The sequence below is a fragment of the Lathyrus oleraceus genome, chromosome 5, assembly GCF_024323335.1.
Source record: "Lathyrus oleraceus cultivar Zhongwan6 chromosome 5, CAAS_Psat_ZW6_1.0, whole genome shotgun sequence".
NCBI lineage: Eukaryota > Viridiplantae > Streptophyta > Magnoliopsida > Fabales > Fabaceae > Lathyrus > Lathyrus oleraceus.
This window is the reverse complement of record NC_066583.1, coordinates 372,086,603-372,100,593: the sequence shown is the minus strand read 5'-3', so window position 1 is coordinate 372,100,593 and position 13,991 is coordinate 372,086,603.

Genomic DNA, 13,991 nt, shown 5'->3' with positions numbered 1-13,991 from the left:
TTTCCAAGATAGCCTATCTGGGGCATCTTTGGATTGGTACATGGAGCTCAAACGAGATGCTATCCGATGTTGGAGGGATCTGGGAGAAGCTTTTCTTAGACAGTACAAGCACAACATGGACATGGCACCGAGCCGGACTCAGCTGCAGAGTCTGTGCCAAAAGAATAACGAGAGCTTCAAAGAGTACGCCCAGAGGTGGCGTGAACTTGCTGCTAGAGTCCAACCCCCTATGCTGGAGAGGGAGTTGACTGATATGTTTATTGGCACGCTGCAAGGGGTATTCATGGACCGAATGGGGAGTTGCCCATTTGGAAGCTTCTCTGATGTTGTAATTTGTGGTGAAAGAACCGAGAGTTTAATCAAGGCCGGGAAGATTAATGATGTGGGTTCCTCTTCATCAAAGAAACCTTTCTCTGGGGCACCTCGCCGTAGAGAAGGTGAAACCAATGCTGTTCAGCATCGCCGAGGGCCGAATAGAAACCAGAATCAGTACATACAGGTTACTGCAGTGACCATTCCTGCACCTCAACAGCCTCAACCTCCGCAACAACCTAGACAACAACAACAACAGCAACGTCCTTATCAGCCGAGGCAGAGGCTGCAACCTGATAGACGGTTTGACCCGTTGCCCATGACTTATGTTGAGCTGTTGCCTGAATTGCTCAGATTGGGTTTTGTGGAATTGAGAACGATGGCTCCACCAACTATTTTGCCACCTGGGTACGATGCAAATGTCCGGTGCGATTTCCATTCTGGGGCACCAGGGCATAATATTGAAAAGTGCCGGGCTTTTCAGCATAAAGTCCAGGATTTGATCGACTCCAAGGCGATCAACTTCGCCCCTGTGCCAAATGTCGTTAACAATCCCATGCCCGCGCATGGTGCTCATAGGGTGAATTGTATTGAAGGGGTCGAATCTGAGGATTTGGTTGTCAATGTCAGTGAGATTCAGACTTCTCTGATGGTGGTCAAAGGTCGTCTGCTGAGTGGTGGTGTTCAGCCGGGTTGTGATGAAGACTATATGGGCTATGCAGAGGCTGAGAATGGGTGTGATCTGCTGCGGGCTGGTATCCAGGGTTTGATGGATCAAGGCTGTGTTCAGTTTGGCCGGGTTGACAATAGGGATCATGGGGCAGTGTCTACTGTCACAATCTTTTTCAAACCGTCTGAAGGACGGGCACCTACGACAAGTGGTAATCCAGTTACCATATCTGCATCAGTTGCTACCAACACTCCGACAACAATCATTGCTCCGGTAAGAAGGGCTGTGGACAGTAAAGCTGTGCCTTGGAAGTATGACAACGCCTACCGAAGCAACAGAAGGGCTGAGAACAGGGTCAAGCCTTCGAATCAAGCGCCCGTAACTATCAGTGTGCCTGTCAGTAAAGCTCTTGCGGTTGTGAGTCCAGCTGTGGACAATGTGGGTGGACCGGGAGGCTTTACTCGCAGTGGTCGGCTGTTTGCGCCTCAATCGTTGAGGGATGCCAATGCTGAGGCATCTGCCAGAGCTAAGGGCAAACAGGCCGCAGTTGATGAAACGCCTGCTCAAGCGAATGTGCCTGGTGGCTCATTTGAGAAGGATGTGGAGGAATTCATGCGCATAATCAAGAAGAGCGACTACAAGATTGTAGATCAGCTCAACCAAACTCCCTCCAAAATCTCTATCCTTTCCCTGCTGTTGTGCTCTGAGGCACATAGAGACGCCTTGCTGAAGATGTTAAATATGGCGTATGTACCTCAGGAAATTTCGGTTAGTCAGCTTGAAGGTGTAATTGCTAATGTGAGTACCCGACACGGCGTGGGGTTCACAGATCTTGATTTGACACCCGAAGGTCGGAATCATAACAAGGCCTTACACATCACTATGGAGTGTAAGGGGGCTGTGCTGTCTCATGTGTTGGTTGACACGGGTTCTTCGTTGAATGTGCTGCCGAAGCAGATATTGAAGAAGATACTTGTTGAAGGGGTGGTGCTGACGCCAAGTGACCTGATTGTTCGTGCTTTTGACGGATCCAAACGTTTTGTGTTTGGGGAGGTCACTTTGCCCATGAAGATAGGTCCTGAGGAGTTTGACATCGTCTTCTATGTCATGGACATCCAGCCTGCTTACAGTTGTCTTCTGGGACGTCCATGGATACATGCAGCAGGGGCAGTCTCGTCGACTCTCCATCAGAAGCTCAAGTACGTCTGGAACGTTCAGATTGTGACCGTGTGCGGTGAAGAGGACATCTTGGTGAGTCATCTGTCCTCATTCAAGTATGTCGAGGTGGATGGCGAGATCCACGAAATTTTGTGCCAGGCGTTTGAGACGGTGGCTATTGAGAAGGTGGCGTATGCTGAGCAGAGGAAGCCAGGTGCTTCAATTACTTCTTACAAACAAGCCAAGGAGGTCGTTGATTCCGGCAAGGCCGAGGGCTGGGGCAAGACGGTGGACTTGCCTGTCAAGAAGGACAAGTTTGGCATTGGATATGAGCCTCGCCGAGCAGAACAGGGGTCAGTAGGTCCTAGTACCTTTACCAGCGCTGGGCTGATGAATCATGGTGATGTCTTTGCTACTGAGGGTGAAGATGTTGACAGTGATTGTGATCTCGACTGCTGGGTCCGCCCGAGTGCACCAGGGGAAGTGATCAACAACTGGACTGCGGAGGATATAGTCCAAGTTACTCTTCAGACAGAGTAATTTTCTTTTGTTTTTTCATTCTGCACAAAACCCTACGTTCTGCCCAAGACGTAGTGGTTCATTGTAGGGCCTCATGTTTTCAATTTTTATCATTAATAAAGGACGTTTTGCAAACAATTTTGTGATCCTTGTCTTTCTATTTTTGTTTTTCATTTTTTCAAAAAAATAATAATAATGGCAATGTTTTTGTTTTTGTGACTTTCTTGAACTCTTTTTCTAAAACAAAACATTAAAACACGTAGAAATGACCTTATGGCATCCACTATGAACGAATCTGTTATGGCTCAGTATGATTTCGACAATCCCATCTATCAAGCTGAAGAGGAGAGTGATGAAGACAGTGACCTCCCGAAAGAATTGGCTAGATTGTTGAAGCAGGAGGAAAGGGTCATCCAACCTCATCAGGAAGAGTTGGAGATAGTGAATCTTGGTACTGAGGACGCCAGAAGGGATATCAAGATTGGGGCTGCTTTGAAACCTGAGGTCAAGAGCAGGTTGATCGAGATGCTAAGAGAGTACATGGAGATATTCGCCTGGTCTTATCAAGATATGCCTGGGCTGAATACTGATATTGTGGTTCATAGACTACCTCTCAGAGATGATTGTCCTTCGGTCAAGCAGAAGCTTCGTAGAACGAGTCCTGATATGGCAGTGAAAATCAAGGAAGAGGTTCAGAAGCAGTTCGATGCTGGTTTCTTGTCAGTAACAACTTACCCACCGTGGGTAGCCAACATCGTTCCTGTGCCGAAGAAGGATGGCAAAGTCAGAATGTGTGTCGATTACCGGGATCTGAATAGGGCGAGTCCGAAAGATGATTTCCCATTACCTCACATTGATGTATTGGTTGATAATACGGCTCAATCCTCGGTATTCTCTTTCATGGATGGTTTCTCGGGCTATAATCAGATTAAGATGACGCCAGAGGACATGGAAAAGACGACATTCATTACACCTTGGGGCACATTCTGCTATAAGGTGATGCCATTTGGGCTGAAGAATGTCGGTGCTACCTATCAGAGGGCAATGACGACTCTCTTTCATGACATGATGCACAAAGAGATTGAAGTGTACGTGGATGATATGATTGCGAAGTCGCGGACAGAAGAGGAGCACCTGGTTAATTTGCAGAAGTTGTTTGACAGATTGGTCAAATTCAAACTGAGGCTGAATCCAAACAAATGCACGTTTGGGGTAAGATCAGGGAAGCTGTTAGGCTTCATTGTCAGTGAAAAAGGGATTGAGGTTGACCCAGCAAAAGTCAAAGCTATTCAGGAGATGCCTGAACCGAAAACAGAAAAGCAGGTTCGTGGGTTTTTAGGGAGATTGAATTACATTGCAAGGTTTGTATCTCACCTAACTGCCACGTGTGAACCAATTTTCAAATTGCTTAGAAAGAATCAGGCGATCAAGTGGAATGATGATTGTCAGAAGGCCTTTGACAAGATTAAAGAGTATTTACAGAAACCTCCGATTCTGATCCCTCCAGTTCCAGGAAGACCATTGATAATGTACCTGTCAGTAACCGAGAACTCGATGGGGTGTGTATTGGGACAGCATGACGAGTCTGGTCGAAAAGAGCATGCCATATACTACCTTAGCAAAAAGTTTACCGACTGTGAAATCAAATATTCACAGCTTGAGAAAACTTGCTGTGCTTTGGCCTGGGCTGCTCGCCGACTGAGGCAGTATATGTTGAACCATACCACTTTGTTGATTTCTAAGATGGATCCAATGAAATACATCTTTGAGAAGCCAGCTCTTACCGGACGTGTTGCCCGTTGGCAGATGATCTTAACTGAGTATGATATCCAGTACACGTCGCAGAAGGCTATCAAAGGTAGTGTATTGTCAGACTATCTCGCCGAGCAACCAATTGATGACTATCAGCCAATGATGTTTGAATTCCCTGATGAAGACATCATGTACCTGAAGATGAAAGATTGTGAAGAGCCGCTTGTCGAGGAAGGACCGGATCCTGATGACAAGTGGATACTGATGTTTGATGGGGCTGTGAATATGAATGGTAACGGTGTTGGGGCAGTGCTGATCAATCCTAAAGGTGCTCATATACCTTTTTCTGCCAGATTGACTTTTGATGTCACCAACAACGAAGCTGAGTATGAGGCTTGTATCATGGGAATAGAGGAAGCCATTGATCTGAGGATCAAAACGCTTGACATCTTTGGAGATTCCGCTCTGGTGATCAATCAGGTCAATGGAGATTGGAACACGAACCAGCCGCATTTGATTCCTTATAGAGATTACACCAGAAGAATACTGACGTTCTTCAAGAAGGTGAAGTTGTATCATGTCCCCCGGGATGAGAATCAGATGGCTGATGCTTTGGCTACTTTATCTTCCATGATAAAAGTTCATTGGTGGAATCATGTGCCACACGTTGCGGTGAATCGACTCGAGAGGCCTGCGTATGTGTTTGCAGCCGAGTCTGTTACGATTGATGAGAAGCCGTGGTATTATGATATCAAGAACTTCCTCAAGACTCAGGAGTATCCTGAAGGCGCGTCGAAGAATGATAAGAAAACCCTGAGAAGGCTAGCTGGAAGCTTTTATTTGAATCAGGATGACGTGATGTATAAAAGGAACTTTGACATGGTCTTGCTCAGATGCGTGGATAGACACGAAGCAGACATGTTGATGCAGGAAGTGCACGAAGGTTCGTTTGGTACCCACGCTGGTGGTCATGCAATGTCAAAGAAACTGTTGAGAGCCGGTTATTACTGGATGACTATGGAATCCGATTGCTTCAAGTATGCTCGGAAATGCCATAAGTGTCAGATTTATGCTGATAAGGTGCATGTACCACCAAGCCCGTTGAATGTCATGAACTCGCCTTGGCCGTTTGCCATGTAGGGCATTGACATGATTGGGAAGATTGAGCCTACTGCTTCGAATGGACATCGCTTCATCCTGGTTGCGATTGATTACTTTACCAAATGGGTAGAAGCAGTTTCCTATGCTAATGTTACCAAACAAGTGGTTGCCCGGTTCATCAAGAAAGAAATCATCTGTCGTTACGGAGTCCCTGAGAGAATCATCACTGGCAATGGTTCGAATCTCAATAACAAGATGATGAAAGAGCTTTCCAGAGATTTCAAGATCGAACATCACAACTCTTCTCCTTATAGACCAAAGATGAATGGTGATGTAGAGGCGGCGAATAAGAATATCAAGAAGATTGTGCAGAAGATGGTCGTTACGTATAAGGATTGGCATGAGATACTGCCCTTCGCTTTGCATGGGTATCGTACTTCAGTGCGTACGTCGACCGGGGCAACCCCCTACTCCCTTGTGTATGGTATGGAAGCAGTCCTACCAGTTGAAGTGGAGATCCCTTCTCTGAGGGTATTTGTCATACCCCAAAATTTGCCCATTAATATTTCAAGACATTTTTCAGGGCACTCCGACTCATTTTTATGACACTGATCTTAAAGGAACAAAGGCCCAGCTCACGAGTGGCCCAATCCAGAAAATGGCCCAAACTGGCCTGCTCGCTAGGCGAGCAAATCCTTCGCCTAGCGAACGTTCGCTACACGCTCGCCTAGCGAAGCTGGCAGATAACAGAAAATTCTGGGCTTCATTCTGAGCCCATTAGGTCACCACGATCACTATAAATACTGGTACTTCAGCCACGAAAATGGACAGACCAAGGGGGACGAAAAAGGACGAAAGGAGAACCCTAGCAAGCAAACCCTAGCGCTCACAGACGGAAAACCCTGGAGGCTAACCCTGAGAATTCCGAGTAACCCTAAAGGAAACCCTGAAGGAAAAGCCGGCGGCAGCAAGGTCACTTCTGCTCAATTCGATCCGATCGGCCAATTCAAGGTTACAATTCGATTACAAACAAGTTGGCATTGCTATTACTACCTTATGTTCTTAATTTGCATATGGTATCATGATTGAATTTATGAAACTATCTTAAGTTTTACATATGAATTTAAGTATGCATGAACATCTGAATGTCTAACCACATAATCTCTGTAATGGATGCTATAAGGTGTGAAGCTTGCTGACATTATGCTGTTATCAAAACCAGAATCCGCAGCCGCTCGCTAGCACATCGCTAAGCGAGCATATAGCGAGTATTCGCTAAGCCTTCGCTAGGCGAGGCAGCGGCGACCGGGACAGTCGCTGATTTTTCTGTTCTGTCCTTTGCTAACCTGTCATGTTTTATCATAGCCATGCATTGTTTATCTGACCCTACTGCTGTTCTGGTTTCTTTTGCGGTGCAATCCTTGATTGCATCCTGACTTGGTACTCTAACCCGTTTGCTGAATTTTGTAAAGGTTCACCTTTCCCAGGAAAAGATTGCTGTCTAGGTCTTCCACTTTATTTGTGGGATACCCTTGTGGAGTTTCACCCTAAATTACCTAATTAATTTTAATGTATTAATTTTAATGTATCAATTTTAATGTATTAATTTTAATGTGGAGATTCATCCTAATTACCTAATCGATTGTAAAATACGGCCTCTAAATATGTGATCTTGGACCTCTCTTTTGCCTTACGATATTACGGTACCACGGTCATGTCCCGCGAATGTGGGGATACACTTAGCAATGGCCCTTCGATTAAGTCATCATAAAATAAATCATAGTCCCTCGGATGTTGCCTTCGAATATATGATTTCGTCCCTCGATGACCCTTCGGTGTAGCCTACGGTTAAATGATGATCGTCCCTTCGAATGCTAAGGTATCCTTACAACTGTTGCCTTCAATGACCTATCGATGACCCTACGATGACCCTTAAACATCCAAAGGGTAAAATTACTCACTTCTCAATAGTAAGGACAGTTTTACCCTCATAAGGATAGGAAACGTTCATAACGACCTTAGGAAGGTATAACTCTCAATTGCTGGATCATAACCTAAAACATTTCCCACCCCTCACACTTTGCAAATCCTAGAAAATCACCACTTGGTATACATTCATACTAAGTTACATTTTCCTAAACCGTTTTCAAAATCAAACGAGATAAATACTTTGTATACATTCATACGAGAATCATTACAAAGTTAAACTCTCTTTTCGAAACATTTTTTAAACAATTCACGAACACTTTTCAGACAAAAATATAAGTGATCCAGCAATTAAGAGCCCATGGATAACCATGGATACAAAGGGTGCTAACACATTCCCTTTGTATAATGTACCTCCCGAACCCAAAATCTATTGAGGTCTTTCCTGTTCTTTTCCACCTTTCCTTATTGGATAAAAGAAAAGTCGGTGGCGACTCTTGCTATCCGTGACATTGCAATAAAAAGCAAAATACCCCAAGTCAGTTCACCGTATGACAGAACTGGCGACTCTGCTGGGGATACTTTAAAAAGAGAGGTTACCTTAAAAACAAGATCACTTATTCCAAATTGTCTGATTTACTTTTAAGGGATTGCCTGGGTATTTTTGAGTGAAAGATCCTACACCCGGATCTAGTGTACCTTAGGTAAGTAGCAATAGATCATCGCGACTATCCGGCGTATACTGGAATGGTTAAAATGATGGCTACGATTAATGTGACACTTTGGATGTCATGATGTTCCTCATGTTCACTTGAGGAAAAATTTGGCTTCCGCGTGGTGTCATTAAAGCATTAACCAGACCTTTAGAACCCTAATTGACTCATCCTGGCCATTAGAAAGTAGTGAGATAACTGACTTCGGTTCCGACTGGGGTTGGTTGAGACTCGATACTACACTCTTTGAGATTGGACTTTAGGGAAGCTTCGGTCAACCACTTGGTGTTGCACTGAAGTGGACTTAAAGGAAGGTCGGTGATTTGAGATCCTTCTAGAACCCGGTTACTATTCTAGGACAGGTTGAACCAACTAAACTTCAGTGGGGAGGGTACTTACCTATGGAACTCATGCAAGCCTTAAAACCTAGGAATGATGGTTGTGTGACTTGCTTGTGCTTGTTATTTATCATAACATCTTAACATCATAACATCATGACATCATAACATTGTACTAACCATTTCAAGGACTTAGGGATTTAACTTTGCTCTGTTTTGTAAGGCTATGGCTCCCAGGAAGACCATCCGGATCAATTTTGTAGCAATCTCTCCTCAACTGAAGAATTTAGTGTCAGAGCTCCCCGATCATGCCCAGTTCATCAAGAAACACGGTTCTCTCCTCAATTTGGTTACCACTGGTTTCAAAGAAGATATGATGAGGGTTTTATTCCAGTTCTTCGACCCTAAACATCATTGCTTCACATTCCCAGATTATCAGTTGGTACCTACACTGGAAGAATTCTCCAGACTGCTTGGGATACCTATCCTTGATCAAATACCTTTCAGTGGTTTAGAAAAGGTTCCGAAGTCTGAAGAAGTTGCCGCAGCTTTACACATGACGAAGTCCGACATTGAAGCTAATTGGGTAACAAGGAGTGGAGTTAAGGGTTTACTTGCCAAATTCCTGACAAATAAGGCCCGAGAATTCTTAAAAGTTATGAATGTCCGTGCTTTCGAAGACATCCTGGCATTGCTAATCTATGACTTGGTGTTATTCCCTAATCCAGACCAATTCATAGACATGAATGCTATTAAGATATTTCTCACTCATAACCCTGTACCTACCTTGCTGGGAGACATTTTGCATTCCCTTCACACTCGTACCATGAAGAAGCAAGGGACTCTCATGTGTTGCATACCTTTGTTGTCTAGGTGGTTTATTTCGCACCTTCCTCAATCAGTCTTGAAGAACGAGCAGAATTTGAAATGGTCTCAAAGGATAATGTCGCTCTCCCACCCAGACATCTGTTGGTGTCCTCAGTTCAAGGAAAATGTTACCATCATTGACCGTTGTGGCGAGTTCCCTAATGTACCACTCCTAGGAATAAGAGGAGGTATTACTTATAATCCTGCTTTAGCTCTGCGACAGTTTGGTTGTGCTCGAAGAGATGGTCCACATGAAATAATCATCGAAGGCATTGTGTTCGACTATGACAACGATTCCCAAGGCCTCCGTCAAAGATTTGTACGAGCTTGGGGCATGGTGAAGAGAGGTACGTTAGGACAGAAAAATTCTATTCCTATGGAACCTTATCTCAGATGGGTACGCGCCAGAGCTCATGAACTTGTCATGCCATATCTTGCAATCGGACCTCAGATTGTCGAACCTGAAGCTGAAGGAGGTGCTCCTCAGATCATTCCTTATCCAGATATGCCTACCAATGTTGAGGAACTAAAGAGATCCTGGATCCAGTTGAGAGAAGAAAGGGATACTTTCGAGACTCAGTTCGTCGCAGAAAGGAAGAAAGTGTTAGAACTTACCAGTCAGCTTAATGAGGAACGAAGACTCAATGCGTATCTTCGCCCAAAAAGAAGCCGCCCCTGGGAGACTTGAGCTTTCATTGTATTTTTATTATTATTCCTTTTGTAATGAACATTGGTCAAAGAAATTAGCAATAAACATTTCTCTCTTATTGGTGATTTACGCAAAGTTAAATTCCAAAAGTCCTTGAAAACATTTCATACATTGCATAGCATAACATAACACTGCATAACAGGTATTCTACAAGTTCAATGTTCTCACGGTCTTCCTTCTAAACAGAAAAATGGATCTCGAACAAACTGTCAAAGATCTCCAGACTCAGAATGCTCAATTCAAGGAGATGATGCTAAGCTTATCCAAGGGGTAGGAGGAACTGAAGGCTCTTTTGCTCGAAAAGAAGAAAGACAAGAAAGCTGTGAGTTTCATTAACCCGGGAAGAAGGCGTAAAGGACAGGCCGCAGGAGTCAAGTTTGGGATCCCGAATGGTCCAGAAGAGGAGACAGAGAATGATTCAGAAGAGGAGAATGTCGATCTCTTCAACCCTGAGGACGACGATGAAGATTATGAAAATGAACAGTACTCTCCAAGAGATGATAAGTACAAGTTGCTGGAAGAACGTATGCTAGCTATGGAAGGTCAGAAGGCGCCCGGTCTGGATTTCGAAAGTTTGGGTCTGGTCTCCGATGTGACCATTCCTCGCAAATTCAAAATCCCCACTTTCACTAAGTACGATGGTGCGTCCTGTCCTCAGATGCATCTGAGAGCTTATGTGAGAAAGATTCAGCCGCATACCACTGACAGGAAGCTATGGATCCATTTCTTCCAAGAGAGCCTGTCTGGCACACAGTTGGAATGGTATTATCAGCTCGAGAGCTCTGACATCCGCACCTGGATTGATTTAGCAACAGCTTTCTATAAACAGTACCAGTATAACTCTGAACTAGCGCCTACCCGGCTACAGCTACAGAATATGACTATGGGATCTAAAGAAAGCTTTAAAGAATATGCTCAAAAGTGGAGAGATTTGGCTGGCAGAGTCAAACCCCCTATGATTGACAGAGAATTGGTGGATATGTTCATGGGCACACTGACCGGCCCATTCTACAGCCATCTACTGGGAAGTTCTTCATCAGGTTTCACTGAACTTATATTGACAGGTGAACGTGTTGAAAGCGGCATCCGAAGTGGAAAGATACAGGCGGCTGCCTCTGCAAGCACCAAAAGGTCCTATCAGGGGAGGAATGAATCAAATGCTGTGTACGGTCAAAAGGGTCGTAACAAGAAAAACCGTGACCATGACATCGGAGCAGTTACGATTGCAGCACCACCATCTCAAAACTTCCAGCCCAAACAAGACAGGCCAAGAAGGCAGTTTACCAGGATCAATATGACCTTGGCACAGGCACTGCAGGGAATGCTAAAGGCAAATTTGATCACCCTCAGAGATCCTCCTACGAATCCCAACACTACTTCTTCTCGTTATAACCCTAATGCCAGGTGTGCATATCACTCCGATAGCCCCGGGCATGATACAAACGATTGCTGATCATTGAAGAATAAGATTCAGGATATGATCGAAGCTGGAGAAATTGAGTTTGAGCCTCCGGAGACCCCTAATGTCATCACTGCTCCTATGCCTAATCATGACAAGACGGTTAATGCCGTGGATGACGACGATCACGTTTCCAATGTGGCGGACTTAACATCTCCTCTCCCGATCATAAAGAGGAATTTATTGCAAGCTGGTTTATTTCCAGGTTGTGCTGAAGATTGCAATCTCTGTATATTCCAACCAGATGATTGTTGGGAATTGAAGAATGGTATTCAACGGCTGATGGATGATCGTACAGTTCTCTTCGAAAAGATTCCTAAGGCGGAAAACCCTATTGAAGAAATATCTGTGATTGCTAGGTCCAAAGTTCCAGTGAAGATTACCGCTACTAGGGCGCCTGTGAAGATTACTGTTGAGCCCAGGTAGCTCCCCTAATCATTACTGCACCTGGCCCGATCCCGTATTCCTCAAGCAAAGCCATTCCGTGGAATTATGGAGGTGATGTTTACATCCATGGCGTAAAGCAAGTTGGTAATTCTGCTAATCCTAATGACATTGTTGGGACTAGTAAAGTTACTCGAAGTGGAAGGATCTTCTCTCCAGAAATCTCACCTCCCGACCCTGAAACTCGAGGCGAGGAACCAGTCAACCCTTCTCAGTCAAAGACACCGGTCGAAGTTACTACTGAAAATGTTGCCAAGCAGGAAATGGAGGAAATGCTGAAAATCATCCGTAAGAGTGATTTTGATGTGGTAGAACAGTTGGGGCATACCCCGTCTAAGATCTCGATGTTATCCTTGCTGTTATCTTCTGAATCTCATGCCAATGCATTGATAAAATTCTTGAAGACTGCTCATGTGCCTCAGGAAACATTTGTCGATCAGTTCGAAAATTATGTTGCTCACTTGGCTGTTGACAATGGCCTAGGCTTTTCCGATGCTGACCTGACACCAGCGGGAAAGAATCACAATAAAGCCCTGCATATCTCCATTGAGTGTAGGGGAATCACTTTGTCTCATGTGTTGATCGATAATGGCTCTTCCTTGAATGTGCCGTCAACAGCTGTGCTGGATAAGATGGACTGTAAAAGCATCGAACTAAAACCTAGTGACATTGTGGTACGTGCTTACGATGGTGCGAAGAGTGTTGTCCATGGCGAAGTAGTCCTCCCTATCAAGATAGGACCTCAAGTCTTCAATACTACCTTCCATGTAATGAACATTCGTCCTGCCTATTCCTGCTTACTGGGACGCCCTTGGATTCATGGGTCAGGTGTTGTAGCTTCGTCTCTCCATCAAAAGCTGAGGTATCCCACAGAGGGCAAAATTGTCACCGTGTGTGGAGAAGAAGAGTACATTGTCAGTAGTGTGCATGCCTTCAGATACGTTGATATGGATGGTGAATTCATTGAGACTCCTTGTCAGTCATTTGAAGTAGTTCCTCCGACCAATCCTGTCCTTAAGCCAACTTCCGGTGTGCCCAAGGTTATTCGGACTCCTCCTGCTATGATTTCCCTGAAGGACGCTCAAGCTGTGGTTGAAGATGGTGGCTGTACTGGCTGGGGTCAACTGATCGACGTACCGTACAAGTCTGACAAATTTGGCCTGGGGTTTAGCTCTGAGAAGGTAGCCAAGAGTCAAATTAATGCTGTAGAAGACGCTGACAGCGATTGCGACCTGGATAGCTGGATTTTCCCAACAATTGGCGACGGACTCAATAATTGGAAGGCTGAAGACACTATCCCGATTTCCTTTAGTCAGGAGTAATTGTTATTGTCTATTTTGGTGTTGCAAATTTTTGTTTTTTTTACAATTGAACTTCTCCAAGCGTTGTGTCTATGCCCGGGGCACAATAGCTAATTTGTTAAGGGTTTTGTCATTTTCATAAGCATATTCATATTCAATAAATCAATGGACTTTTTGCATTCAAATATTGCACTCTTTGTCTTTTCTGTCATCTTCCAAACAAGCTGTGTTTTCTTACACACACTCACGTAACGAATTGCAGATCCATACCCACTCTGGATCCTGTTGATAATAGTTCTACTACTGTTCATTATGCCTTTGAAAATCCGATCTACCAAGCTGAGGATGGAAGTGAGGGAGATTGTGAAGTACCTGGAGAACTTGCCAGACTATTACTGCAAGAAGAAAGGACTATACAGCCGCATGAAGAGTCAATCGAAATTGTAAACCTGGGTACCAAAGTAGACAAGAAAGAAGTCAAAATAGGAGCAGGCTTGGAAAACAGTGTCAAAAGAAGGTTGATTCAGATGTTACATGACTATGTAGAGATTTTTGCTTGGTCTTATGACGACATGCCAGGATTGGATACTGACATAGTAGTGCATCGTCTGCCAATGAAGGAAGACTGTCGTCCTGTTAAGCAGAAGGTTTGTCGCATGCGTCCTGAAATGTCTGAGAAAATCAAAGCCGAAGTTATGAAACAATTCAATGCCGGTTTTCTA